The sequence below is a fragment of the Protopterus annectens genome, chromosome 5.part0 (assembly GCF_019279795.1).
Source record: "Protopterus annectens isolate FY-2018-M chromosome 5.part0, PAN1.0, whole genome shotgun sequence".
Taxonomy (NCBI): domain Eukaryota; kingdom Metazoa; phylum Chordata; order Ceratodontiformes; family Protopteridae; genus Protopterus; species Protopterus annectens.
In genome coordinates this window covers 1,947,608,394-1,947,635,994 of record NC_056735.1, presented here as the reverse complement: position 1 = coordinate 1,947,635,994, position 27,601 = coordinate 1,947,608,394, and positions in this window count along the sequence as shown.

Below are 27,601 nucleotides of genomic sequence, written 5' to 3'. Positions count from 1 at the left end.
CAGTTAAGAAGGTTGTAGGCCATCCTACCCTGCCACAAGAGTCTATACCACAAAACTTACTAATGTAAAATAACTAGTTTGGAGGCCAAGTGTTTAAAGCATAACAAAGAGACTTAGAAAAGAAGCCACAATAAACATTCAACCAGCAATTCCAAGCTCAGAAGGGGGGAGGCCACCCTGTCCTCCCACCAGAATATAGACTACAAACTGTCTTAATGTAATACAACTGGCATGATGCTCAAGTGATTAAACCAAAAGTAATAAGATAACACTGACAATGTAATGTGATACCCAACAGATGACAGTGACATGTCTTTTAATATACTTACATATATCATCCCATAGTTAGCAGGCCCTGTGTTAGCATAGTAAGAAAGCCCTGCAATCTGTCCAGCTGCTGCATGTGTCTGGTGAGATTCCTGTAAAAGACAACATTATACTGTATTACCGTTCTAAGTTTGACTACAGAGCTGTCATCCAATCCTGAGTTCTGAATGTGATGGCATGTCTTATGATGTGCACCATACATGTGTAGTAAAATACATTAAAGAGAAAGGTTATAAAGTAATGATACACATTGCAGTTCCTCACTTCAAAATCATTACAAGAGAATACACTAGAATGTATTGTCATGATGATGCTATCCACTGTATCATTTGGCAAGGCAAATATAAGTGGCAAGTGCAATTATCAGTTCAACAACACAAATCCAGATATACTGAGCACTAATGTAGCTATGGTCCTTGTGCATCAGATACAAAACTTTTGTATCCCTGAATCCAAAAAGAGAAAACACAAATATGGCACAGTTAATCATCACTTGCACAGGGTGCTGGGGGGCAGGAGGCCTAGGCTGACACAAAAGGTTGGTGAGTGTGTGTGAGGAAGAAAAGGAATCAGGCAGGCTATGTGTGTGTCTGTAGGGGTCTTCCATGAGAAAGTGGTGTATGAGAGTCTGCATTAACACATCCAAGCTCAGTGCTAGCTCTATGTCTTGGTATGCTGGACAGGTGTGAGCCTTGCATTGTAGAGGTGGCAGTTCATCATTGAAACCCCCAACCACAGGAACTGGCTCTTCCAGGAGTTGCCCTGGCACTTCCACACACAAGGTCAGATGGAGTGCAAATACCCGAGTATGCCCAATGTCTGCTGGATGTGTTCCCTTCATGGGAATGGCCAGGAACACAACCCCATGGCCTGCCATATCTGGGTGTGGACAGCACACTCCCAGATGGACCAGCAGAAGTACTTCCACTACTGGAGCATGATCAGGAATGGCCAAACGGGGTCTCAGTAAATGTTGTAGCTGACTACACCCATGAGGATGCCGTTCCCCTCCTAGCAGATGTTCCATTGCAGACACTGCTCATTCCATGACAGACACCCCTTAGTCCATCACAGAGACCCTTCATTCCAACATGGCTTTCATCCAATCCAGGGAATCGGCAAAACAGTGGAGGCAGTCACGCATGTCAGATTGTGCCACATCCAAAACCCTGAGCATTTGTCTTGAGCTCCTTCCTGAATATGCCTGTGCCTCCATGATGACCCTAAATATACATTGAGTTACATAGAAAGAGACACCTGCAGCTGGTGGAGGAGGGACAGCAGGCTCCCTCTGAGCACCACTATCAACCCTCCTGCTTTGCACCTCACCAACACTTTGGCTATGGACAGACTCAACAGGCACCTAAGCTGTAGTGGCAACACTTCCCTGCTCAATGTTTTTGAGCTGCACTTGTCCTTTATCTGTGGGCTTAGTGGACTGGGTAGACATATGCTTACTGGCTGTGTCTGAGGGAAAAAAAGGGGTGGCTGGATGTCAACCTCTGTGTTGGATTCTACCTGTGCTCCCCTGACTGTGCAGGTTTCACTGCCCTCATTGTCAGTGACTGATGAAACACTGACATCAGGTGACACAGCATACATTAATACCTGCAATGTATTCTAAACAACTAACACTACTACCACTATTACATTCAGTACAGCAATACATTCAGCAGGCCTAAAATGACATATTAGGTTTCTAGAAATTGATGTGCAGTACTGAAATAACTTGATTTGGCCTACCACCTGCAGGAGGCCTACATTGCTGGATTCCCGACTGTCCTGAAATAAGTGAAGCAAGAGGTAAGGTCAACATCATGACATTTAACAGTAAGACAGGAGGTACTACATGTAATCCTCTCAATCTTTATGACGTGTTACTTTAACTAAAATGTGGCTGACAACTCCAAACTGAGAATACTCAACCCCCCCCCCCCACCAAAAACAAAAATAAAAAAAATAAAAAAACACTACTGACAGAAGTAAGTTTTATTTAAATTGTTTTACTATACAACAGTATTGAACTGGTCATATAACAAAGCCTACCTGGAAGCTTTTCCTGGGACTGAGATGGAGTCACAACCACATCAATGACATATTGTGGGACACTCTACTGTGAGTTGTCCTGTGCCAGATGGTTCACCAGGAAATCCTTATTGGTGGTGAAAGGTAGTTCTGCAGCAGGCCCACCCCTGCTTACCCTTTGGTTGCAGGCAATAGCAGATGCACACCTCAGTGCAATTGTGAGCAAGCCATTGGCCCTGTGGCACACCTGCTCATAAGTATGGCTGTGGCTGCCCATGGCATTTATGTAAGCAATGATTTGCTGCCATATCCTCAGCCTCTCTGGCATACTGGAACAACCCCTTCCAAGAAGAAAAGCACCATGTTGATATAGTGGGTCCACTATTATTGTGTTTCCTGCATCACTGAAGGGGGTTCTTCACCTCAATGAAATTTTTGGTCCTAAAACAGAATGATAATGCACATAACTATTGCATAACTGCAATATAACTGTTACTAGATATAACAGTTGGAGTAGGCAGTCAGTAGCACCCACTGGAAAAAACATAACACATACAACATATGAGAAATATTATCAGCAGGCCGGATGCAAAACAAGGAGAGTAGCAAGGGCAACATATCCTTGTATGTCCCATAGCAGTAACTCCACTGTGCCACCTCCAAAAAGAACAGTCCATTCTAGTTAGTGACATATCATAAGCTTCTCTTTGCTTCTCCACCCACTAAAAGAACAGGCACATGAACCATTTTGCTAATAAAACACATTTGAAATGCTAAACATGCATTCAAAGGACCTGTGCCTGACACATTTTTACATATGTATCACACAAACTTATTATTTTCATGTATTGAGAATCATTTGTAACTCTGAAATGGCTTAACAAACATGGCCATGCCATCAGTATACTTCTAACTAATGCATACAGATAACAGTGTAAAAGTCTTTGCTTCACATTATTCATCAATATATTCCAGCATATGCATTATGCAGGTATAAAAATGACAGCATACCTGCTGGAGTTCAATACTCCTCTGTAAAAATATCTTGGGAAATATGTTGCTTTGCTGAACATGTAGCAAGCATCTTCACCATCATTTTGGCTAGCTACAAATTTGCCTTTTTATAATAGAATAGATTATTAATGGACTGCATCTGTCTAGGCTGTATTTCAGAGATGCTAATTACAGCATAAACAGCTGAATTTGCATGCTAATCAACCAGTCTGGTGGAGCTATTCAAGAAGTTATGAAGCAACCATTTAGACTCCATCGCTCATCCTATGTTATGATTCAAGATGAACAGGTGGGGTAGCTTGTTTATATGGTTTATTATACAGAAACACGTCAGGATGGATAGCAGTAACATAAAATATAAACAAACTGATTAACTGACAGGCCATTACATACATGCATGCTTACATCTCAACAGCTCTCTACAAAATGGCAGTCTGGCTCACATGTGCTCAGTATTTGCAAAGATGTGCAAGCCTATGGAAAGCTTCTTAAAGGTATACATACATACCAATATAGATCCTCCCTCTTTAGTGAATTGCTCACAATAAGATTACATCTGGAAAAGGCATGCAATTATAGACTGTAAGAAATAAACACAATGTTCATGCCAAAGTTGCTGTGTATCTGGAACATGGTCTGAAAATGTGACATGATCTAGTGATAACAGCAATTAGGACTGGTTTTAGCAACAGATACAATCATTGGTGAATAGTCTTTTTCCGGAGTTTTTGGAATCTTCTTAGGAACAGGGATATTTGCCAGAATGTCGTCTGGAACTGGAACACTGGATGACTCACTCTATGATCTAGAGTCTTTTTCACAGGCAAGATGCTGCAATACAGACTTGGACACTGGTACTAAATGTTTTCAATTCCGCCTACATTCTAACCCTTGTGATTCTACAATGTATGAGCTCAGCTCTGGATATACACTTTTCATGACTCCAATCCAATCCAAACCTTTGGAAGTCTGCATCCTCACTATCTCCCCTTCTTGTAATGGACTGAGTGGTTTGCTGGACTTATCAAATAGGACTTCTGAGACAAATGCCTTTTCATAAGTTGAACTCTCATTGCTTTGTTGTTCTTAGCACAGGGAACCAACAGATTGCTACTAATTGATAGCATCATTCTGGTTTGTCTCGACAAAAGCCTTTGTGTAGGTGAACCAAGATGTTTATCAGGATGAACATTTCTGAGGTTCTGGAGAATCAGAAAAACATCGCTATTGTCTTCTTTCAACTTCCTAATAATAGTTATGCACTTTGAACTGCATATTCTGACAAACCATTTGACTGTGGGTAATCAGAATTACTTGTAACATGAATAAAGTCCCACTCTTCAGCAAATCTCTTGAACTACTCGCTTGTAAATTGTGTACCATTGTCAAACAAAATCTCATCTCTGTAAGGAAAATATGGTTGCACTTCTGCTGGTAAACAAGATTGATTTGAAGGCCATCCTTGACTGATAAAGTGGTTGAACTTCTGAAGCATTGGATCTGAGGCTGTGTGACTTATAAGCTCATTAAGATGTGTGGAAGAAAAAATTCTCACTTCTGTGACTTCAAAATCAAAGTTCTCATTTTCATCCTGTTCAGTGGTATTTCTGGGCAATCTGGATAAAGTATCAGAAAGATAAAGAAGTTTGTCTTTTGTGTAGACAAGATTGAAATGACACTTTTGTAATTTCAACATCATGCATTGCAATTTGGCAGGAGCTGTATACATAGGCTTTCTCAAAATAGTAACTAGAGGTTGGTGATCTGTTTCAATTTGAATTGGGCGGCCATAAGTATAATCATGGAACTTTGAACATGCAAACACAATTACCAAGAGGTCTTTCTCAATCTGAGCATACTGCATCTTGGTTTGGGTTAGAGTTCTGAACACATAGGCTACTGGTCTACAATGTTGGAGAATGATTGCACCGAGACCAAACTTCAAAGCATCACAAGAAATTGTAACTGGTTTGTGAACATCATAGTAGCTGAGACCTGGTGGACTGGCAGTTCTATGTTTCAAGACATCAAATACTCTTTAGTGCTGTTCTGACCAGGACCAGGATACATCTTTGCATGTCCGCTCTCTGAGTGGTGCTGAAAGCTGGCTCAAGTCTGGAATGAACTTGCCTAGATAGTTAACCATGCCAAGAAAACATTGCAAGGCTTGAACATTGTCTGGAGCTGGCATCTCAAGAACTGTTGTTTGCTTGGAAGGATACAGCTGTAAGCCTGAAGTGGTAAACAAATGATCGACATAAGTAATGTCTCGTAGCCTGAATTTGCACTTCTGAGGATTCAGCTTAAGATTCATTTCATTTGCTCATTCCAGAACTTTCTTAAGGTTTCTGTCATGCTAAGCTTCACCATTAACTCCAACTAGAATATCATCTACTGTAATAGCACACGGATGTCCAGAACAAATTTGTTCCATGGCACACTGGAAGACTTCACTGTCAGAATTAATCACAAATGGCATTCTCAAAAATCTGTACCTGCTAAAAGGAGTACTGAAAGTGGTTAGCAATGAAGATTTTCGATCAAGCAAAATTTGCTAAAATGAACTCTTTGCATCCAAAACAGAAAAACAGTGGCATTTGGCATAAGAGTAGTGACTTCTTCGACTGTACACATTGAATGATGAGGTCTTTTCAGTGCTTTGTTCAAATCCCTTGTATCAATACATATTCTGATATCATCTGAGCTTTTCTTATGAGCTACCACCATGGAAGATATCCATTCAGTCGGTTTGTCAACTGGACAAATCACACCTTGCTGCACCATTTTATCTAGCTTGGCCTTGACTATGTTTTGCAAAGCTACTGGAACTTTCCAGGCTGGTCTGACAACTAGGCTAGCTTCAGGATCTAACTTCATGGAGTACACAACTGGGAGTTTGCCTAGTTTGTCTTCAAAAAGATCAGCATAAGTAGAAAACATAGTCTGGGCAAATTTAAAACAGTGGTCTTTTAAGTTTACATGGTTGATTCCTTATTAAATGAAAGTAGTTCCATTTTCAAACTGTCTGTGAGGCCTAATAATGACTGTATATGCCTTTTGACTATGTAAAATTGCAAGTCATAGCTGTTCCCAGCAGGGTAACATGAAAGCACTATTGAACCTTCAGTTTGAATTCCTTCACCACCATAAGCACCTTCAGGTTGAATTTCTTCACCACCACAAGCAACAAGCTTTGCACACTTTGCCAAATAAAGCTTCTCACCAGCATGTACTCTAGCAAATGTTTCAGCTGACATAACATTACACTTTGAACCCGTGTCACCTTTGGGTCTTCCATTTATCTAAAAAGTACAAAATACTTCATTTTTTGCCCATAAATCTTTTGCATTGACTATTTCATTAAGCACAGACACATCGTCAACATAAAAATAGGGTCATGGCTTTCTAATCAATCAACTTATCTCTTTGAATGTTGTATTTTAATAAAAGAATGAGCCTCTTTTGATTTACAAAATCTTTGGAAATGATTCCACTTTTTACATCTGTGGCATTGCTGACCAAAAGCTAAGCATTTTTCTCTTTTAGACACAATTACCATGACAATTGACTATGAGGTTAGGTGAGGGCACATGCTTTGTGTTTGATGACTCACCCTTGTGCTTCACTGACTGCACCTGTTTCTTTTAACCATGTGCTGCATACTGTCAACATTAGCTTTAGAAGACACTAGAAGTATGAATTTCTCATTTGTAAGCATATTTGTGTGGTTTTCTGTGAACTCATATAGTTGACAAATATCAGTAGCCTTATTTAAAGTTAAATCACTGTCACAAAACAAAATCTTTCTCACAGCATCATCTTTAATTCCACACACAAGTCTGCCTTTTAGCAACTCATCCCGTAAATCACCAAATATTCATGTTTTAGCTTTGTTTCTGAAATCAGTTACATATGCTCCAAAAGTTTCCCCAGACTTTTGCTCCCTTGTGTAAAATAAGTGACTTTCCATTGTAATATTTGTTTGGGTGTTACACATTTCTCTAAATTTACATTTTAAGCACTCGGGGTATTCCCTTGATTCAGCCGGCATGACTATATGGCAGTTTTCCCCCTTCCCTGCAGAAACAGCAGGTGCATACACAAATGAATGCTCTCTTTCTACAGCTTCTGAACCAGCTAAATTAAGCAGAATAAATTCTTTTGTACATGCATATTTGTCAGAAAAAGCAGCTTGTATGAAAATATCGTAATTTTGCTCAAACACTCTCGAAGTCTCTGCAGTATTATTACAACAGGATCTGGTCTCTGAAAGCCTTCTGTAATGCAAAGAAAGTATGCTTAAACACACTACAAATATGGCCCTTGTAATTATATAGAAACATGCACACACACCAAGTACCTGTAATAACATTCAACTGCACAATAAACTCTTAAAATACCATACTTTGTGAAATATGCTTTGAAATGTCTGTGTTTTGTGAAATAACTGTACTGCAATACTACACAAACTTGTGTACACTTTGTATACTTTGGATATATTGAATAACTTTAATTGATATGAAAAAGTAGCACACAGTGAAAAAACATGGTCATTTTCCTTATTCCATACATTTTATATGATTTGGACATTGTTTCACACATTTTTGTAATTATTTTGAATATTATTATCACTATGTCACAGTTTCAGACATTTTGTTTAACTAGAAATGCATTTTGAGCATTCTGAATGCTTTGTTTTATATTCTTTAAGTAAGAAATCATATAAGCAAGTTTTAGTACCTGGAATTTGTTTCTAACCTGTTTTGCAAGTTGTACCTGCAGCAGGGATGATCCATTCCTCAATATTCCTTCAACATTAACTGAGTGCCTATTGGTCTTGATTCTGGATCCCATTCTGATACCATGTCGCTCGTCCTATGTTATGATTCAAGACAAACAGGCGGGCCAGTTCATTTATATGCTTTATTGTATATAAACACATCAGGATGGATAGCAGTAATGTAAAATATGTCAAGCTGATTGACAGACCATTACATACATGCATGTTTACATCTCAACAGCTTTCTACAACAGCATTCTACAAAATGGCAGTCTGGCTAGCATGTGCTCATTATTTATACACATGTGCAAGTCCATGGAAAGCTTCTTAAAGGTATGCATATATACTGATCTACAGACGCCATGCTGTTTTTTTTCTGTGGATTTCAAAAGTAGTCGAGGACAGACCCAAAGTCTACACAGATAGAATATTAGGAACTGCTGCTGCTACTTAACTCCATTTCTATGTGCTACAAGCTGCAAGAAGTGCTGCTGCTGCTGCTGCCAACAGGCCTAGGCTGAGACAGAGAAGATTTTTCAGGCCACATTTAACTTATCACAATATACAACATGGACATTGTAGAGTGTTACAGGGTGGACAGGGAGTCAATACAGGAACCCTGTGACCTCTGACAGTCTCAACTCAGAGTCACAGCCTTTACCTCCCCATGTATTGACTATGTACTGCTTGCATCACTGTCAGCTCTGAACTAACACTGTGTCAACTGCTGCATTTACAAGGTAATTCCTGATCATGTACTGTATTGTATAATAATATTATGACATGCCCTTGTATTTCATTTTGTACAGCAAGCAACTACAATGTGGGAGATTTGTACAGAAATTAATGTCACATGTGACAGCAAAGACTTATTTGACTTGTATGTGTCCATTAGCAAGTAGTAGGCCTCAGGCCTCAAAAAATCACACATTGATATCTCCCCAAAGTACTGATGATCCCTGCATGCCCTCAATTTAGCACCATATGTTTGTAATGGGAAATCATAAGGGAGGGGAGTTAGAAAGTAGCGATACACATAGCAATTTCCTGCTTCACCACTCTCACAAGATTAAACAGGTGGGATGCAAAATAAAGAGAGTAACAAGAGCAACATATCCTTGTTTGTGCAATAACAGTAGCTCAGCTTGGATCCAATCCCCTTGGAAGAACATTATACCCCTGAATGTGCCATGACAGGAACCCACCTTTGCTGCCTACCTCCAAAACAGCAGTATTTGCTTGTTTGTGGCATTCAGCCTTCCATTAATTTGATGACAACTTGATATCATATTGTCCCCAGTGAATATCCTGCCACATTTTAAGGTAAATTAAATAGAATGGCTTGCATACTGTATGTCTCTGAGTACTAGTCAAATAACTGATGAATAACCAAGAAAGACAGAAAGGTAGGACACAGCTGTATATTTGCAAGGAATAATCATAGCAGGTAGTGTGAATACACTACATCTGAATATATTACATAGAACACGTTTATAAATAACAGGTCATGCTTTGATATCAGTGTCTATTCTGTTGCACTTGGTTGTGTGAGGAATTATGTCATGTATTTCCTGCAAAGGTGTTTGTGGAGGAAAGAAAGATGTCTCCCCTCCAGTTTTGTGACAGTCCATTTCAGTGAAAGTTGGGCTCCAGACCTATGCAGTCATATCTCATGTGTACTAACATTTTCTACTCTGTATGTCATAGATTGATCTTCCACATTTTAACTTATTCTCCATGTTTTATACTTTTTTACTTTTTTGCTTTTGGGAGGAGGGTCCACTCTTTGTGTGATGTGCTGCTCAGCACAAACAGCTTTGGCTATAAGCATTTCATCTGTGTGCAGAGTGGCACTGCTCAAACCTGATGAATGGGCCACCCAAGCAGCAGAGTGGACCCAGACAGGCAGAAATATACAATGGCTACATTCAATTAATACTATTGGCCATCACATGAATACATTTCCCAGCAGTGCACGTTCTTGCACAATGCGGTTGCACGATGGTAAGCGATGCACAACCCTTTCAATTGTTGCAAATCCAGAAAGTGAGCACTCCCCGTAAGCACAATACCTGCAATTGGGGGAAAACATAATTGTACATTTGTCTTGATCTGTGATAGGTATGGCTAGCATTCCTGGAGAATTTTTGAGATTCCATGCTCAAAGATGGAGTGTCCAAGAGTCCAAAGTGTTTGTTGGACTCATAGTGAATGAACATGGGAAATGGGAAGAAATTGAGGGTAATGCTGCTCAATGCCAGAAGTCTAAATCTCAAAATGCACGCACTCGAGGCCCTTCTCAGTATGGAGAACATCGATGTCTGTGCTGTAACTGAAACCTGGTTCAAGGCTCCTGAGAGCACCCCGGCACTATTAGGTTTTACCTCATATCATGCTCCGCCCCAAAACCCGGACCACTCCACAAAAGGAGGGGGTGTATCCATATTCATAAAGGATACTCACACCTCCAGGTTGGTGGCAACGCATGAAGCTTCGGAAACCATCCAGGTGCAACTAACAATAGGCAAAACTGCTCTACAAATTGTAGCATGCTACAGGCCACCCTCTCAAACTCAGGAACCCCACACAGCCTTCCTGAAGACACTGGAGGGTATAAATGTATCTCCAAACACCATCATATTGGGTGACTTCAACTACCCGAATATAGACTGGGAACATTACTCAAGCCCTAACTTTCTAGCCCAACGGTTCCTGGAGTTCATAAATTCAAATGCCATGGAACAGCTAGTCACTGTTCCCATGAGAGGAGAAAATATACTAGATCTCATTGTCACAAACATGGGGACAAAATGCTCCACACCGAAGTATATCCTCATTGGTGAGATCTGATCATAAACTAATCTCACTGGAAATCCACATCCCGCCCCACCCCAAACAAAAAGACCATAGTGAAGAACTTCTCTAAAGCAAACTTCACACTACTCAAGACTGGTGTGGTATCCTTCAAGGCCCCTGAGTCAGAGGAAACCACAACTAAAGCTGGAAGCCCTTACAAATGCCTTCTATGAACACCTCCAGGACTGCATGGATCAGGCAATCCCAAATAAAACCAAGACTCTTTCCACAAAGGGCAAACGTCCAGTCTGGTGGACCCCAGCCATTAACAAACTTTACAATAAGAGGAGAAAGCTATTACATGATAGAACAAAATCCATAAAAGGGAAGTCACCCCTGATCATTATTAGTAAAAAATACGAGCACTCATAAAATCAACTAAGGCCAATTTTGAGAGAAAATTGCCATGGATTCAAAGGACAATCATAAGGCCTTTTTCAGCTATGTTAGGAACCTGGGTGGAAACTCACAGATATGCTCAGAATTAGTCCAAAATGATACAAAAATCACTGAACCCACAGACATTGCCAACATACTGGCAGACAGGTTCAGTGCAAACTTCACCCTCCCCTAAAGGAGAGATAACTATCCCAGCCGAGTGTAGCCTCCCGGACATCTCAAATGCGCAGGTGAAAGCTGCTCTCTCTAAAGCTAAAAACACAGAATCAATGGGACCGGATGGTGTCCCCGGCTGTGTGCTACACGAGCTAAATGAGGAATTAAACCCGCATAAGGCAGCTGTTTAATCTCAGCCTTACCACAGGATACGTGCCCAAGGAGTGGCGTGACGGCAACTGTGGTCCCACTCCACAAAGGTGGCGCCTCACGGACCCTGGTAATTACCGCCCCATAAGCTTAACAAGTCTAGTCTGCAAAGCTATGGAGAGGATCATAATGGAGCTCATAAACAAAGATATAGGGGACTTGCAGACATTGGACCCGACCCAGTTTGGCTTTGTCAAGGGAAGATCATGCCTTTTGAACTTGGTCGACTTCTTCAAATAGTCACCAAGGCCATTGATGAGGGAAAGGCAGTCCATACAGCCTACCTTGACCTTGCAAAGGCTTTTGACACAATACCCCACTCGGTATTGTAGAAAACTTACCAGCTTAAATGTAAACCCATATGTCACAAGATGGGTTGCAAACTGGCTTAAGGACAGAACCCACAGGGTTAGAGTTGCTGGCGCTGTGTCAGACTCCAAGCCGGTCACAAGTGGTGTCCCACAGGGCTCGGTCCTTGGCCCCTATTGTTTGGCATCTACTTCTCAGAAGTACAGGCCAACATGGGAGGACTTTGGCTGACAAAGTTTGCAGATGACTGCAAACTGGGCCATAGTGGAAAGTGCATCGGACACTGATATCCTTCAGAAGGGACTCACGGAAACAGATAGCTGGTGCCAGAGCCATGGCCTGAAGTTAAACGCCAAAAATGTATAGTCATACCCTTCGGGAAAAACAAGGTAACCCCAAGCTACCATATAGGTGGCAATCCACTAAGCACAGAAGAGGTTATCAGGGACCTGGGGACCCAGGTTGACAGTGGCCTTTTTGACACTCACATTGCTAAAGTGGTTAGAAAGACCTTCTACATTGCCCACCTGATCATGAAGGGATTCACATCCAGATCTAGTGAGGTCATTGTTCCCTGTACTCTTCACTTATCAGACCAATGATCGAGTACAATGCCCCATTCGGGATGTATCTCACCCGAGATCTGCAGCAATTGGAGAGACCCCAAAAGTTCCTCACCAAAAGGATAAAGGGACTCCAAAATCTGTCATATGCTGCCAGATTGAAGAAACTCCAGCTCTATTCAGTCGCATACCATCTGCTCAGAGGTGACATGTGCCTGACATACAAGGCCATGTCCAACCCGGAATTAATGGACATGCTCCACCTCAAAAATCCAAATCCACCAAAACCACTAGAGCAAGCGACTTAAACCTTAGCACGGATATAAATAGGACATGCTGGAGGGATAGATTTATCACTCAGAGACTCCCTATGCTGTGGAATAAAATCCCGGTCCATGTGAGGCAGAGCACCTCGCTGACTCTGTTCAAGAGAAATCTAGACCTGTGGATGGGAGATCGTAGGTTTACCCCGGGAATCATCTCTGGGTCACTGCTGGACAGAGGCACAACAAACTAATGGGCACAGTATTTTTTCATATAAGGGGTGGCGTAAGCCACAATAATTTGGGCTAGGCTTATAAATGCCTTAGGGCAGATAGCCTAGTATAAACCTATGAACCTATGAACCTATGAACCTATGGGTCCAGGCTGTTGTAGAGGGAATATTGTGGCTTGGCCTACAAGGCAGAGGCATGGAATAGTCTGGCAAGGACTCTGACCACTGCTACTGGTATTCCACTCAGTGACGAACAATGTAGGAACCACTACAATGACCACAGGATGAAGAAGAGGGGTACTCTCAATCATTGGATTGAGGAATGTAGGACTGGGGGCACCCCACCGATGTGTATCACTCACAGAGACTACTGTAGAGATGCTGTAGAGGTGTTGTCATGAGCATACTCATACTCTACAAAAGTCCCTTACTACTGACAATATGAGCATGAATACCCCCACATTTAATAATGCAGACACCCTATTCACCAGATTAAAACTCAATACTCCGAAACAACCAAACATAATTGGTGCATATATTTCTCCCAGTAATAACATTGACACACTAGAATCTATTCTCCACTGGTTATTCCAAACCCTCCCCCATGAAACAAACATACTGACTTTAAATTTGAATGGTCCACATGCATCTCACCCCTCCCCACGATTCATATAAACCTCCACAGTTTCACGCTACTAATCCAAACCTCAACCAGACTTGAAACATCCTCCAAGAAAGAGTCCATCTTCGACTGGATCCTAACCAATTGGCCTTCCCTATCCTACAACTCTGGGACACTACCTGACAGTCTTAACAACCACCTTCCTACATTCACCCTAAGGCACCAAATTAAGTCCATAAAAACCTCCTCCCTACAACAAATATGCAACACAAAGAACTTCAAATCCCAGGACTTTATAACAGCACAACATCATTGCAATTGGACACCCCTTACCAACCTCCCCCTAGACAAAGCAGTCAAGTATTTCACCTCTACTTTCCTAAATGTACTAGACCAGTTTTCCCCAACTAGAACAGTAAGAACAAAATCTAACAATGTCCCCTGGCTTATCAAAAATACCTGACTACTCCTAAAACAGAGATAAGGTATGGGAAAGTTGGCATCAAAACAAAACCGACTAAAATCGGCAAAAATACCTCGAAGTAAGAAACAAGTCCAAGAAACAAATAAGAATAGACAAGAAATATCACTACTCCAAGATCCAAGCAAGACAAAAGACAAACCCACAAAAATTTTGGGTAACTGTTAATAAAATACTCCAGCCTAGGAAAACTGGTACCCCACCCCCAAACATTAACTCCCTCACTATCAACATTGCTACTCAATTCAATAAATACTTTACAATTCTATTGTAAACCTGACTAATAGCTCCTCTCCCACAACCTAACCAATCCCCCATACATCAACAAATGACCAAAACTGCTTCTCCCTTCAACCATTATCAACCAACACAATATATGAATATCTGATAGCTAAGTACCCATCACACTTACAGCTGATAAACTCCCAGGGGAATACCTCATAAGAGCAGCCAAAGCCATCTCATACACCATCTCCATTCTAATAAACATGTCAGTCTCTGAACAACATATTCTAACACTTTGAAAAATCTCTCATATAATACGAATACGCAAAGGAGGCACTTCAACTGAACTATCAAACTACCACCCTTTTGCCATATTCTCCCCCATGTCAAAAATACTTGAAATATGCATACATTCCCAAATACTGCATTATTTGCTAAATAACACTCTCCTGGCTGAAACACAACATGGATTCCACCCTAGCCAAAGGATACCGGTGCTCTTATTAGTTTCACCAACACCATAAATCAACAATGAAACAATGGTAATCTGGTCTGTACCATCTTTCTTGATCTCTCCAAAGCATTCAAAAGATTATCTCATTCCAAACTACTAAATGTACTCTCTAAACTCAAAGCACACAGCACCATGTGTATTATGGCTCAAAGACTATCTCCCTAATTGCCAACAAGCCATAAAATGGCAAAACTCCCTATCCCCCTCCTCCCTGTAAACATAGGTGTTCCACAAAGATCCATACTGGGAAGCCTTCTATTCACCATATTCACCAACAACCTCCATTAAGCCACCTTGAATACCAACCTGGTCCAATATGTCAATGATTCCACCCTAATATGTTCTGTCCCCCTCTCAGCTACTGCAAAAAATCACCCAGAAATAATTTACAGCTATAGAAAACTGGCTATCTGAATCACAGCTAATACTCAACCCCCTCCCAAAAAAAAATAAAAATATTAATACTATTCCAACCCTCCAAAGCTACTGAACCAGTCCCATTATTTAAAATAACCTCATCCAACAATACCCCTATCACACCCATCACACAAACAAAACTACTTGGAGTAGTCATAGATCACAACATGAAATTTGACATACATATAACTCAAACCATAACAAAAGTGCATAAAAAACTAGGCACCCTCTATAGATGAAAAAATTACCTGACATCCAATACTAAAGCCACCACTGGAAGAACCCACCTACTCTTCACACTATTCTATGCCTACCAATTACAAACCAGCCTTAACAAAGGTGACCTAAATAAATTAATTATCTGTTACAACAAGATAGCAACATTTTCCACTAACTCACCCTATAAATCCCATCACTGCCAGTACCTCAAACAACTATCCTCGCTTGAATTACCAAACCTATTAGCCTTTAACCAACTTACAATAGCCCAACAAATCCTGTACTACCCCAAGAAGATGCCTGGTCTACAAGATCTACTAAACCACTATACCACCAACCGTCCACTAAGAAGCACCAACAAAGCATTGGTGGAGGTTTCTAAAAGTAAATATAGTTCTGGAGACTCCCTATACTCTAGTGCTGTTGCAAAAATATGGGATACACTTATTCTAGATGTCCAAACACTAGATATCAAACATATCTTTAAGAACCTCCTCAGGTCCTACTTATCCATCTCTTAGATATGTTGCTACTCTATCCCAGGGTAAAATCCTTACTCCCACCTTCTATCAGCTATCCCAAAACCACCTCCTATAAATCTGCTAGGCCCCCTAATGCTAGATGAAATGCATACTAACAAAAGTTGTATTAGATACTTATATTTGCTGTGCCCAATTATTAATTTAATTCTTGTATATCCACAACTAATGTATGAAGAGACTTTCTTTTTCTTTCGTATTACTGTATGCATATCTGTAGAAAGATACTACTGTGTTTGAAAAACATGCTGTCACTTGAAATCTTTGTATTGCCTGCATTGATTGTATAATTATTACTGTATGTATATATATATATATATATATATATATATATATATATATATATATATATAGATAGATATGTGTGTGTAAAAATTCTCACATTATGGCCTCAGCTCATCATCCCTGTCCTGGTTCCATAGCTATCTTTCCAATCATCAGCAAATCAACAAATGAGAGAATAGTCTTTCCCCCCACTCCCCATCTCAGTTAGTGTACCCCAAGGCTCCATACTAGGCCCTCTCCTCTTTAGCATGTATACAAACAACCTCAGTACTGCAACTCAACTAGTCTCCATCATCCATTGTGCTGATGATTCTACATTCATCTGTGCAGCCCCTCACCCCAGAAACTTCAAATAAAAAAGAAAACCTCTTTTCAAGACATAGAACAATACCTCCTTGAACATCAACTCATTCTAAACCCCAATAAAACTAAGATAATAGTCTTCAGAAATAATAAATCCAAACCTATACAGTCCCCTCTTATTATCCGCTCTTCAGATTGTACCAAGATAGAACCTACAAGCCATACCAAACTTCTAGGTGTCACAACTGATGACCATTTAAAATTATAATAAGATTGCCAAATTTGCCTTTGGTCACCCATACAGAACTCATCACTGCACAATCCTCTCCCAGTTCAACTGGCTAGAACTTCCTAAGCTTTTGTTATTCAATCAACTTACAAGTGCCCACAAATTAGTCCACCAACCCAGTAATTCCCCTGCTCTAGCTAACTTAGTCCAACCTAGTTTAAATCTCAGACTACTCAGGTCCTCTGACAAACTAATACTAAAAGTTATAAATAATAAAAAATGAACGGATAAAAAAAAACAAAATGACTTTATTGGATAAAAATACAACTAGTAAGCACTTTCATTCTCTTTATGGTACTTTCTCACTCCAAGTTGTATAATGAACAAACTTATTTAAATACTTAATAACAATAACATGTGACCCAAAGCACTTAATGCCTTAACCCTTTCCTTCTTAGAACAACTCTAAAGTTTTCCCTATCATTTAAGCCAGGGTATACACATGCATTCTGCCTGATTTGCCAGCAATATTGTCTCCAATCCAGTTCATCTTTTGCATTAAACCTATGATAAAAAACATTGACTTCATCAATTATAACATATTTGAAGCATGCCTTATTTTTTTCTAACAAACGTTTTTGCTTAACAAGTATTGCCAAGGCATTGCTTACATCAGTCTCGTGCAATACTAATACTTATGTAATACCAAAAGTTACCCACTGCCGCAACTACCATGGCGACTCCCTCTACTCTCACAAAACCTCCTAACTTTGAAACACTCTTCCTCAACCTATAACAAAACATCCTAACTATCATGAGTTCAAACAACTCCTAAAGGACTACCTAGTCAATCATTGGCTTTGCTCCTGCCATACTCCAGGCTAAATCTGCCTATCCTTAACTACATCTTTAATTGCTCTCCTTCTAACTCTAGCCCTTTCTTGTGGCTACTATCTTTCCCATCTATACCTGCCCTATGACTACTATTCTTTCCATTTTTACATCACAGTCATGCTAACAACCTACATCTTTTAACTCACAGTAATGCTAATATCCTACATCTTTTGTGCAGCACCTTGGACATGGTTTCATATACAATATTGCTGTTCCTGTATTACAACTGCTTTGCCAAAGTCTTTGCCCACTGTATTTTGTATCTCCCTAATGCTTCACTGTATATGCTATGTACTCTTAACACTGTTGTCTAAACTGAAATTGTTTTGCATGTAAATAATTTTGTTCAATGTATTAGAAATGTTTAATTTTTTTTTTGTATTTTACCTAATGGAGCTTTTCTCCCCAGGCCTCCACTGAAAATGGGCTCTTGGCCCAGTCGGACATTACCTGGTAAATACATGTAATAAATAAATGAATAAATAAATAAAAATATATCAAATGTTATTGTAGTACAAGTATCTTCCTTTTTTCTTTTCTCTTATTTTATTATGCATGTACTATACAGAGCTTTTCTTCCAGGGTCTCCTCTGAAAATGGGTAACACTGCCCAGCTGGACATTCCTGTTTGAAAAATAGAAAAGAAATAGAAATACTTGCCAGAGTTAAAAGCTGGATATAGTCAGGATTGGTATGCTTAATGGTATTCTGTTGTGCTCTGTTTTTTCTGCAGCCATCACAGACTGGGAACTGAATGTAAGAGCCCATGCCACAAGATTGGCATGGATGCGAGATGCATGTGGTATGTATGCATTTCAAGAGTGGGGATATTAAAAGTTACTTATGCAGTTGTATCAAATTGCGCATCCATTTCTTAATTGTGATAGGAAGTATGGATGCATTTCTCCAGATAGCAAAACAACAGCTCATTATTACAAAGTAGTCATAGGTTGTGCATTCGAAATCTACACTTCCAAAATATACAATACTGTTAGGGTTTCATCAATATTGTAATATAACATCAGCGGTGTAAAGAAGTGTCACCCCTGGCTTACTGAAAACTATAATTGGTATATTTGGAACACACATATGTGCAATGTATGTACACATCAAGGATTGCTTACTGCAATCTGTAGTATATTGTGCGCCGTTTAGGAGCTGGGTAGTCTTAACAGAAGCAAAGGTAATTGTTAGGAGTTTGTAGTTTTAAAAGTATAGGTAACAGAATAGAGTAAAATAATTGTATCAATATTTTGTATGTCACATATGAAGTTACTGATGTTCTCCCTTTTTTTTCTCTCACCCCAACCCTTCGCTCTCTATCTTTTTTTGTGGAAGGGGGGCTTATTATTTTCTTTTCTTTTTTTTATTTTTGTTTTACTTTTTTATTTTTTGTTTTTCCCACAGCACATAGGGATAGGACTGTCCCTGAGGATCCACCTGCCCCATTCCACCAGCTACAGCACCACTGTCCAGTACATCTGGTACAGTACCTGGTAACATGCCTCTGACACCCCTGCACTATCCAGCCCCTCAAAGGCCTGTGGCTCTCTCTGGGAGCAGTGGCAAAGGGGTGAGCTTATCACTCATGACTAACTGCCAGGGATGGTGAGTACAATCATGTGCTGCACTGCTGGAACATGCCTATACTGGCTAGAGACACTGCTCTCCATCATTGTATTAAAGAACATAAGGAGATGCAGACATAAGACATGTCAGACATCGGCACACTGAGTTGACAGTAATGACAGTCCACTGGGTGAGAACTTGATTCTCACTGTCAGCCAACTTGAAGTCCATGGGTTTGCGATCTCCCTACCATCACCCCAACCATGGTGTTCATCCACATCATGTGTCCTTCACCATCCTTGTCTCTTGTTTTATTTTTGTTGTCTGTCAGCAATTGCTTCTTCACCTGCCCAGCTTACCACATCCAGACATTCCTACAGTCTTTCTCAACATTCCTGTCTCAAAAAAGAAATACAATGGGCACTTGTATAAAAAGAAATATTGTCCCATATACAGCTCTTCATTTTGCACACAAGTCTTCATGGTATATATGATTCTGTCCAATTCTGTATACAACAGATTGTGTTGTAGTTACCCCTCTCCCTGGCGGTGAGTTCCAAATCCAGCAAAATTTGAATGTTTTATTCTGGAAGAAATGGATAACTATAGTTCTTTCTTACATCCTTCATGAATATTCCTGTCTTGTTTTCCCTTTGTCCATTCCCCTGCTTGTTCCCCATTTGACCATTTCCTGTCATCCCCATTTCTTTTCCTTAAAGAATTATTACGTGATGGTATGTGGTGCACACCAAACTGAAGCAACGGTAAAATACAGCAATATAAGTAGATATATTTAAAGTGTCATACACGCTTATGAATAAAGAAATAAAAAAATAAAAAAAAAATAAAACTGTTTTGAGTATGATATTTCCCTTTAAATTCATAATAGTTTAGTTAAAATAAACATATTACTATATACTTAAATACCTCTAGTGGAAAAACTGTAATATTACAGTAACAAGGAGACTGATACTAGTAAACTGAAATTAATGTAATGAAAATAGAAAAGTGTTAAGTTTATCTGATTTCATTTAAAATATTCTCAGAAACCGCCTATTTTAAGACAAATAAAATATAAATAACTAACAGGTAGTTCTGTTTGTCTGAGCTTTTTTATTTTTTTCTTTAACTGACCAGGCATTCCTTATAGCCTGAAAGCCCTTTAGCAGCTCATTTTGAATTATGTCATGGGGGGGGTGGAAGTTGTTTAAAGGGTAGTGTCTTGGAAAAAGTAAAAGTTCATAATAATTTGGACTTGAAGAATGAATTATTATATAAGGAAATGGTGGAACACTAACACTTGCTGGTCTAAATATGGAGGGCAATTGGAAATTGTTGTTATAATTAAGTTACATGAGAGGGAATGTTTTTGTAGGGTGAATGTTTAATTGTGTAATTTTAATTTTAATTGATGCCAATATATAGTGTGAAGTTTTTTAAGCTTTTTTTATCTCTTTGAAGGCCATTGGCCCAAGGCACTAGAGAGTGTTTATGTGCTTTAATGAAACAAGTAGTACATTGGTCTTTGTCATCGTTTCTTTATTTTGACTTTGTTTTTTGTGGATTCTTTATCTGTTTTTATAGCTAGCGATCCCTCCTTTCAGTTGCCCCATATATTCAGGGAAGAAGGGGTGGATGCTACACAAAGAATGGTGGAGCAGTACTTTGGTTAAAAAATGATATAGAACCTGTATCCAGTTTAAACAAAGGGGTTATAAGACCCAAGTTACTGTGGAAATGTTTCAGAGGTTATTATTAGGTGATCAGTATGTAGTTAGAGGGTCTCAGGAACCCTCTAACTGTCCTTACTACTGTCTTCTTGCATGTAACTATCTCCCTTGCTTACTATCCATATATTTCCACCCCCCTCCTCACTAATGTCTTGTTTCCACAGACATAGCCTTAAGTCACCTCACCATTTTACTATTTTCCATCTTTATTTTACAGTTCCCTGGTACCAATATTAAGGTTTTACAAACCTGAACCAACTAAGAGACGAATACCCACTCCCCTTGAGTTCTGACTTCTGTGGAATTCTCTCCAGCAACAGTGCTATTAAATCAAAGCAAAGTATGTGTTAAGTATATAACATTTAACTAGTCCTCCTAGCCTACTAGTGTGTTATGATATTGTAAGGTACCTGGTTAGCTGCAACACATCTCTGCATACCTCACCCCTCACCTTAGTTCTCTACTTGTCCTCCTACCTCCCTACCCACTTGCCCAGCCATGTTCTCTGTTAGCTCCTTATCTCTCCACTGAAGCTACTACTGGTTTAGCCCTTACATCTTATTATTTTCTGTACCCTCTCCTCACACTGTCTTCTTCATCCACACAGTCTCTCACTACCTCATACTCCTTTTTGCATCTTCTCCTCAAACTGTCTAATCCAGCCACACAGACTCTCACTCACCTAACCCTGACCCAGTAACTCCCTTCTCCCACCTCTATCCCCCCACTCAGCTCCCTAGCCTCACTCACAGCTTAGTGACAATATTCCCCCCGCCCTAGTCTTGTGTCCAGCTTTGCGTATGCTAAACCCTCCTCCATAACCTTGTGCATAACAAAATAGCTCTGTTCTGCTGAAAAGCCTTTCACTGATTGTTTTATTCTATCACCATGCCTCTTACACGAAGGTGCTAACCCACTTCATTTGCCCTCACTACCACTCAGGCTCACTTTGCTCCCCTACTCTATCCCCATTCCCATCCACCCCTAGATCACCCAAACTTATAGTTAAACACCACACCCAAAAGCAGTTCACACCTTCCCAATTATCCTATTATACCCCATCAGTCAAGTACAACATAAACTATAACCACCACACCCATAATAACACACCCAAGTATATCACCTAGTACACACACATACTAGTATACTCCCTAAATAAAAATTATTCTCACCAAATCTAAAAACATGTACAGCTTGCAAAACCCCCTTCTACTAAAAATACTACTTTACCCATCAACTATCTCCATCCTACTTCTGCTCTCCATTCTTTCTTCCTACCACACCCAACTACATATCACTTTTCCACCCCCATGGCAAACTGAACCCATAGCTAACCACACACTACTAAAAACTTTCCTATAACAACCCCCAACACTACCTCCTTTCAAACCCCATCCCTCTTTTACAACAAGTTATCAGTAAAAACAAACCCTCACACCTCACACAAGCTATCTAAAATTCTTGATAAACTAGCCAAACTCTATCTAAACCTACTGCAAAAACTCTCCTGCTGTGGAGACATACACCCAAACCCTGGGCCCATCCCAACAGAAAAAGCTGAAATACAGTTACCAAATCCCCCCTTCTACAAACCCAAATCATCTCTCCTCTTTCTAAATATAAACATAAGAAGTTTACTGAACAAAATTCATGACCAGCATGCCTTATTAGCCTTGTATAAAGCTGAAATAGTGGTATTAACAGAAACATGGATCAAGCCTGACCACCACAACAATGAGATCATAGCCCCAGGTTATGATATAGTATGTAGAGACAGAACAGGGAAAAGGGTGGAGGTGTAGCAAAACTATTTCAAAATCACCTCACCCTAGAACTAGTTGATTATAATACCCAAGAAATCAATGAGATAGAACTTATCCTTGCCAAATTTAAACTCAACACCAACAAACAAATAATCATTGCAGGTGCCTACCTCCTACCAGGTAATAACATTCATATAATGGAAAACCTGTTAAATTGGTTCTCACACTCCCTCCCTTACGAAACCATACTACTAGGTGACTTTAACATAGACTGGGTCAACTGCTTCAACCACTATCCCTCAGATCACATCAACCTCCATGGGTTCACCCAAATAATAACTACCCCCACTAGGACTAACAAAACAACCAAACATCAATCCATTTTGGATTGGATTCTAGTATCCCATCCCACTCTCGTACAACAATCAGGCTGTTTCCCTGACAGTCTAAGTGACCATCAACCCACCTACCTAATCAGGAATAGAACCCACCATCTGCCCAACCTGCCTATCCTCAGATTAATATGTAATAAAAGAAACTTCATAGCCAATGACTTTAATAAGGCACTGAGTTGTTGCAATTGATTCCCCCTCAAGCAGCTACCTCTCAATTAAGCAGTACAGTATTTTAACTCAACCTTCCTACTAATCCTAGACTATCATGCACCCTCCAGAACTACTAGGCCAAAAACCTACCATGCCCCATTGCTTACCAAAGATACAAAAAATACAATGAAAGAAAGGGGCAAAATCTGGAGATCATCTTATAAAGATAAAAATACTACTCTAAGGCAAAAGTACATAGAACTACATAATAAAGCCAAGAGGCTAACTAAACTGGACAAGTTCACCTACTATAAAAACCTACAAGATAAATATACCCATAACCCCCAAAAATTATTGGCCTCCATAAATAGATTACTTCACCCTGGGAAAGCGTCCACCCCTACCCCTGTGTTGCCAAACAACCAAGACAATATCCCTACACAATTTAATAAATTCTTTACATAAACAGTACAAAATCTAGCAAATACCCAAAAAAACAATGGCACTCCAATACAGTCATCCACTACAACTGACAGTAATGCAAAAAAACAACACCTCTAGCTTTTCCCTGCAGCCAGTGTCCATTAAAATTATTTCAAACATCCTTAAGATGCTAAAACCAACCACACTAGCAGCCGATAAGCTTCCTTCAGCTTTCCTTCAAATATAAGCAGAGGCCATATCATATCCAGTGTCATTTCTCATAAATAGTTCAATTTCAGAACACAAAGTACCTACCTTATGGAAAACATCCCGCATTGTTCCTCTGTACAAAGGCGGCAACTCCTTAGAGCTGACCAACTATTGCTCTATAGCCATACTATCACCCTTATCAAAAAATTTAGAAAGACTTGTTCACTTGCAGCTAATGCAGTATCTCCAACAAAACAAACTACTATCCAATTCCCAACATGGCTTTAGACCCTCCCATAGTACCACCACCACTCTTCTATCTTTCACCAACACAGTCAACCACTACAGAAACAAAGGTCTTTTCATATCATCCGTTTTCCTGGACTTATCAAAAGCCTTCGACATGGTTAATCACAATATGCTCCTCAATGCTCTACCTAGTCTAAATATATGCTCCTCCACTATACTATGGTTCAACAGCTACCTATCAGAATGCCAACAAGCAGTCCTCTAGCAAGAAAGGCTGTCCCCCCTCTTACCAGTATCCATAGGAGTCCCTCAAGGATCAATCCTTGGCCCACTGTTGTTCTCTCTTTTCACTAATGACATCTCCTCTTCCCTGCCCATTGCCTCAGTAGTACAACATGCTGATGACACCACCATAATATGTGCTGCCCCCAGCATAATGGAACTACATACCCTTACCCAAAATAACTTTACTCTGGCTGAAACCTGGTTTTCTAACATAAAACAACTTCTCAATCCCAAGAAAACAAAACTAATCCTATTTACCCCTGGCAGATCACCTAAAGTAAAGTATAGCCTCATCATAAACTCCAAAAATAATATTCACATCGCACCAACCAACCACACAAAACTACTAGGAGTCGAGATTGATAATCACCTGAAATTTGATATCCACATAGCACAAACCATCAAAAAGGTGAACAGAAAATTAGGACTCCTCTATAGAAACAAAAAGTTCATAACTAAACTGACCAAAGCCACTATTGCAAGAACCCACCTCCTCTCCATCCTTCTTTATGCCTCCCCTATCCTAACTAATCTTCACCTAACTGAACTTCGCAAAATGGAATCGTGTTACAACAAGATTGCCAAGTTTGTTACAGACTCCACAAACAGGTCCCATCATTGTCATTCCCTAATAGGTGCCATCATTGTCATTCCCTTATAGGTGCCATCATTGTCATTCCCTAATAGGTCCCATCACTGCCATTCACTAATAGGTCCCATCATTGTCATTCCCTAATCGGTGCCATCATTGTCATTCCCTAATAGGTCCCATCATTGTCATTCCCTAATAGGTCCCATCATTGTTATTCACTAATAGGTCCCATCACTGTCATTCCCTAATAGGTCCCATCACTGTCATTCACTAATAGGTCCCATCATTGTCATTCCCTAATAGGTCGCATCATTGTCATTCCCTAATGCAACTCAAGTGGCTGGAGCTTTCTCAGCTACTATGACTTAATCAAGTCTCAGTAGCACATAAACTCTACTACTACCCTGAGAAAATACCTACACTCCAGCTGCTAATTCAGCCCCACAACACCACTAGAGCCCTAAGATCAAGCAGCCAAAATCTCATTCATGTAATTAGACATAAAAATGAGGCAGGAAAATCTCTCTTTGCCTGCACAATAGCCCAAAACTGGAACTCTTTCCCAAGCCATATAACTACCACTACTTCTAGTACCCAATTCAATCACCTCCTGAAATCCCATTATTCACACAATTGGCTCTGCTCTTGCTACTCCCCAGGGAAAACAATAACTATGCACAGTTGCAAGGATTCTGCTACTCTCTAACATTTTCCTTACATAGCCTTGCTAATATCCTTGCTTATTCCTCCAAACTCAGCATCAGTACGACAGGATAAAGCACACTAACACCTGTATACTACACTATTAAAATCTGTACTTGATAAAGGATACAATCTGCATCTGAGAAAGGTATAAACCTTATCTGATCTCTTCATCTTCTCATCTTGGTCTTACATCAATACCTATACTTTTGATGTGTAGTTGTGAGCATACATATATGTCTTTACAAATGTAAATGTATAAATGTATTGTGAATGAGAATGTATATGAAAAAAAAATAGTTTTCTACTAATTGTTCGTTTTACTAGATGCATTACATGCTGTGTAAATTTTCATTTTTGTACTACTTTACATATTGTAACACCTAAATATGTTATTAAGAATGCTTAGAAATGTATACATGCTATAGTGTAACATAAAGCTTTTCTCCCTGGGCCTCCGCTGAAAATGGACCTGTGTCCAGTCGGACCCTCCCTGTTAACAAATGTAAAATAAAATAAAAAAATAAATAAAAATGTTAAAATTCAATATAAAAATAAAAATAACAATAGAAGGGAAAACTATGTAACAATAGTACAATGGTAGGGAATAATAAAAACTAAATTTATTTTGTAACCACATATAATGTTATTACAGATAAAGTTTATGATGTTATGCAATTTTATTAGTGTTATTAACTGAACAATAGAAGTCTAAATAATTTTTTAACTAAGAGACTTTTTCTTTCTTTAAAAAGAGGATGTAGCATTAAGGACATTACTGTTCAAAGTTACTTTTCAACACCCAGTGTTAGATTAACATTAGATCCTAGAATTGTGGGCACTTTACCTTGTGGTAGTTGTTCAGTGTGTAAGCACATTGTAAGGACATATGAGAACATTAATAATGTTATATATGTTCCCAGAGATGTGTATAATTGTAATACAGAGAACATTATTTATGCCCTGAGATACCCTTGTGACCTTTTTATATGGGTTAAACTAAAAGGTATTTTAAGGTTAAATCACAAGAGCATCTCAGGAATTTTAGGAATAAAAAGAACGTAAGCCCTATAGCAGCTCATTTTGAATTATGTAATGGGGGTGGAAGTTGTTTGAGGGGTAGTGTCCTGGAAAAAGTAAAAGTTTGAGATAACTTGGATTTGAAGAATAAATAATTATTATATAAAGAGACAGTATTTATTTTAAAATATGGAACATTGATACCTGCTGTACTAAATATGGAGTGCAATTGGAAATTGTTGTTACAATTAAGTTAAATGAGAGGGAATGTGTTTTATAGGGTGAATGTTTAATTGTGTAATTTAAATTATAATTGATGTTAATATATATTGTGAGTTTTTAAAGTTTTTTATCTCATCGAAGGCCATTGGGCCAAGGCTTTAGAGAGTGTTTCTGTGCTTTAATGAAAGAAGGAGTACATTGGCCTTTGTGGTCGTTTTTTTTTTATTTTGGCTTTGTTTTTTGGTGGCTTCTTTAAAAAAATTAAAACTGTTTGACTATGGTATTTCCCTTTAGATTCATAATAGTTTAGTTAAAATAAGCGTATTATTAAACGTATTACTATATACTTTACTACTTATAGTGGAAAAATTGAAATATTACAGTAACAGTGAGATTTATACTAGTAAACTGCAATTAATGTAATGAAA